Consider the following 4,584-nt stretch of genomic DNA (forward strand, 5'->3'; position numbering starts at 1 on the left):
AGCTTGTCTCATTCTCAACCATGGCCTTCCAAGTCTTGAACACTTCAAATGCGCCGACTTGTGTCTCAAGAAATAGACCCACACCTTCCTAGTATGGTCATCAATGAAAGTCACAAAATTGAAGAGACATTAGGCGGCCCCCGGACATCTGTATGTATCAACTCAAGCCTTCTAGCTTTGAGTCGACCCATTCTCGAAAACTCAATACGCTTTCCAAATACCACAGTTCTCCACGAAGTCAATTTGGTCGGTAACTTTGGGAGTTACCGTAAGAGTGAAGGATTTTCATTCCTTTCTCACTCATGTGACCAAGTCTGCGGTGCCAAACATTCGGATCCTCTTTGCCATGTGCCCACGGCAATCGACTCACAATCATGTAGAGAGTACCATCTTTCTTACCATTTGCAACAATCAATGAACCCTTCGAGACCTTCCAAGTATCACCAGTAAAGACTGTAACAAATCCTTCACTTGCCAATTGCCCCACAGAAATCAAATTCTTCCTCAAATCCGGAACATGTCTGACGTCCCTCAATAACCATGACGAGCCATTCATCTTGATATGCACATCACCCTTGCCGACAATGTCACAAGGTTGGTCATCACCGAGAAAGACCGTTCCAAGGTCACCGCCGGTGTAGTTCTCAAGGAACTCTCGATGTGAGGTAGCATGGAAAGATCGCGTAGGAATCAAGTACCCAAGACTCCTTCTTGTGCTCCATCGAACATATCAAAGCGTCATCTACCATCTCAACAACATTAGCTTCTTGATTCTTTTTCTTGTTCTTATTAATGTTGTTGTTGTTTCTTGGTGCCGGGCAATTGGGGCTATAGTGGCCAGGCCTACCACAATTATAGCACACCACTTCACTCATGTCTCGAGGTTTGTGTTCAACGCTTTGCAATTGGGAGGCTTGAGATTTCGATCTCCCCTCCAAAGACGACTCTGTTTGACTTTCTTCCCCTACTTTCGGTGCTCAATGCCGACCACGAAGTTGATCCGAAGATGACGGACAATCATCTCCGATTTCCTCGGTTAGTACCATACTAACAACGTGCTCAAACTTCAACTTGGTCATTCCCAAGCAGAGCCACTAATAGCGCCCATAGTCGCCTTCCAACTTGGAGGCAATTGTCCAAGTATCGCCAAAGCTAGCACCTCATCACTAAATGTAATCTCAACCGACTCCAATTGGTCCTTAGTTTGGTTGAATTCATTTAGGTGATCCTGAAGGAGTCCCCTCCAACATTTTCATACTAAATAGCTTGGTGATCAAATAGACTTTGTTCAGCGGCGAGGGTTGTTCATACATCGTAGTAAGTGCCTCCATGAGAGACTTCGGTCTTCTCGATCTTAATATTTCTTGAAAGACTCAATCGGATTGTGGCCAAGGCCTTTCTATCTTGCAAATCCCATTTATCTTGCGGAATCTCATCGGGCTTCTCACATATCAATGTTTCCATCAAATCCTTTTGATAGAGAACATCCTCAATTTGCATCTTCAATAGCCAAGTTTGTTAGTCAAACTTCTCTATCTTGTAGCTTTCCTTTTCGGTCGTCATGACTCTCACTGAACCAAAACAACGGTGGAGACTCTCTCAGAGGAATTTCTTCAAACACCTAGCTCTCTCTGTGCCAAAGGTGGAAACTTTCCTCACACACCTTGTTCCACTGATTCAAAACCGTGCTCTGATACCACTTGTTGGGAGATTTCACTAGAAAGTCACACCTCTATCTAGTTACTTTCTATCCCAAATGATTTCAACTTGGAGTTCACACCAAGGAAATCACCCACCCAAGACTTTGGTAGTTATCACAACAACCTCAACAAAGCAAAACCACTAACTTATCATCACCCTTCATAGCAACAATAATAATGGAAGTAAATATGCAAAGAGACACAAAGATTTAGGTGGTGGTTAAATGTTACCTACATCCACACACAAGAGCCGAAGTTTCCTTTATGTCAAAGATTGGAGAGTTTACAAGAGATCAAGAATCAATAAGAAGAGGCCTCACTCAAACCCTAGCTCAATAGAGCTCCCACAATACCCTAGAAATGAATCTCTCAAGGTTGTACCTCAAAACCCTAATCTATTTTCTTTATATATGTGTACATAGACAAAGGGGAAGTAAAATGGGCTTGGGCCTCACTTTGATACATAGGTGCCTTGGGCCCTCTTCAATAGAGCTTGTCGAAGTCCGCCCTTAGGTGAAAGATGGCTTCTTCTTCAACGGGTCATGTCAATGATATATAGAGATGAAAGCCTCTCTTCATCTTAACCGTGGTGGGTGAGTGTGGTATACGGACACCGGAGCAAAGCTCGACGGTTCCAACAAACCCAACAAATGGGCCATTTTATGTGTCACGAAATAGTATTGACAAGCTCATTGAAAGCCTTGGGTTTCAAGCAAGGTTGTTCTCTGATAGTGCAACTTGTTTTGGTTTCTAGTATGACAAATATTATAAAAAGTGACAAATATTACAGGTCCTGGAAGTACGCCCTATGTGTTTAGCAGTACTTGGTCTTTGTTTAATTCTTGCTGAATGTGTTCGATACATCATTGAGTGAAGATGTCTTTTGGGCTTTGAAGTGAAGGTAAATTATGAATTATAATTATAATTTTTCCGTTTATAAGTATAAATTATGACACTGTTACAACTTATGGTTATCCGTGTTCATAAATCTAAAATAATTCAGAGTGTTATTCACTAAATGAATCTTGGGATGTACTAGATTACATCTACAAAGGTTCGTACTTGCTTAACTGTGACTGTTTACAAGTCGCAAAAAGAGGTATATTTGGCTCGTATTGTTACTGCCCGAAGTGTTTGCCTTTCTTTTACTTTTGTGGATCGTTAAGGATTTTCAGTGTTGCCATATACCTTTACTTAAATGTCTCCGCACAATTGTCTTCTTTTGAAGATGGGTAACTTCTTTGATGAGGTTGTACTTTTATAGCAAATGGAACATAGAATGCTTCTTTGTGACAATCCAGTTGTCAAGCTAGTCTTGAACTGCAACCTCATCCTAGAAGCTTCTAGATTATGACATTTTTATTTATTATTTAATATCCTTCCTTATCTCTCTGCAAATAACATGGTCTTGTACTTCCAGGGTTGTTGATGTTGCTGCACAAAGATTAGAACAGGATAACAAATTCTTGCTGAATAGACTACAGTTCGGACATTTGTAAATATTATTTGATGATAATATCGGGTTCAGTAAATCAATCTCAGACGCTTAGTTACCAGGGATCTTTTTACTGCCTTTAGACCTTTAGTCTTGGTGTTCTGACGGGCATTTTCTCCAAGTAGTCGGAGTGTTGTCATTGAGTTTATCATTGTTTGATAGAAATTGAGAGGGACTGCAAGGGTAGTTATTAGTTTCATTTTTTTACTGTCATTGACAGTGCTCTTTGTGGTACTGCAGTGCAAACAAGGAAGAGGATACAACGTAGTACTAACCAGTAATTTCTTTAGTCCAGTTTATGTCTACAGCAATATGGCTCATACTGGATTGTCATTCTTTTTGCGGTAATTTTGGTAAAGAGGTTTCTATGTGGTAGTCCGTCTCATACTCAAAAGCATTTTGTTTACTCCCAAGAAAGCCGTCTTAGGAGATAATTTGTTTTTTCACCCTGGTGAACAATACTTGTTATCCTAAACGAAAAGGAAGAAAATTACAATAATGATAGACATGATGATTGCTGTCTAAGTATCTAGAATTTGTCTCCATGACCATTCTGCAGTCATGTCTGGACGAGACAGCACATGAATACAGTCACTCCTTTCGCACACCATTAAAAAATGACCCTTTCTAGGTGTTCCTGTCTTGCAAGATCGATCCCTATATCCACAGTCTGTTGTACTGCCTCTGGTTTGGAATTTGGCTCCCTAATCTGAGTAATAGCAGCTATACAAGCTCCATCGCTGTCCCTAATTACAGCAACACAGAAACCCAATTTCTTAGCTATGTCAAAGATAGCAGCAAAGTCGACTTTACACCACCCATGAGGTGGGTAAAAGCCACGCCCAGCCCTGATCAACAATATTATGAATAAGAACTTGATCATCTTTTCCCAGTTCATCCAACATTCTCTAGTCTTACAAAGGATAACATGCAAATCAGGAGATTTATGTCGAAATGCACAATCATTCCTAAACCACCATGCATGATAATCCAATTAGCGTAAAGTCTGTACAATATGCAGATGGTGTGATTCAAGTTATATCCAATTGTTAAGAGATTCATGGCAAGCTGCCAAAGAAACATTCTAACTCGAGCTGCTAGTTTCAGTCCCCATATCACCATCACATCTACACTTCGATTCTGGGTAGAGCATTGTCAACATGCTTGTTCAGATTGTATGCAGACCTGACACAGAATTTGCCAGTCTTAGCATGACACCAGATTATCTTATCTACAGAGCTGGTCCTAGTCCGAATAGAGTTCATCACCAGCTGAGGTAGCACCATAGCAGAGAGCAAGCTTCCTAAGATCCGATGATCCATTAGGCAAGGTTAGATCACACACGTATACTTGCAAATTTGCAAGTGGTGGAATTGCATCCTACATCCA

At 40.8% G+C, this 4,584-nt stretch overlaps 1 long non-coding RNA gene across 1 annotated transcript; it reads left to right on the forward strand.

Moving 5' to 3' along the window:
• Positions 1–2,359: 2,359 nt before the first annotated feature.
• On the forward strand, positions 2,360–3,675 carry LOC147493286 (uncharacterized). Its single transcript, XR_015200234.1, has 3 exons — positions 2,360–2,417; positions 2,491–2,601; positions 3,121–3,675. It is a non-coding gene; the product is annotated as an uncharacterized LOC147493286 (long non-coding RNA).
• The last annotated feature ends 909 nt before the right edge of the window (positions 3,676–4,584 follow it).

This window comes from Coptis chinensis, chromosome 6, assembly GCF_015680905.1.
Source record: "Coptis chinensis isolate HL-2020 chromosome 6, ASM1568090v1, whole genome shotgun sequence".
In the NCBI taxonomy this organism is placed as follows: Eukaryota; Viridiplantae; Streptophyta; class Magnoliopsida; order Ranunculales; family Ranunculaceae; genus Coptis; species Coptis chinensis.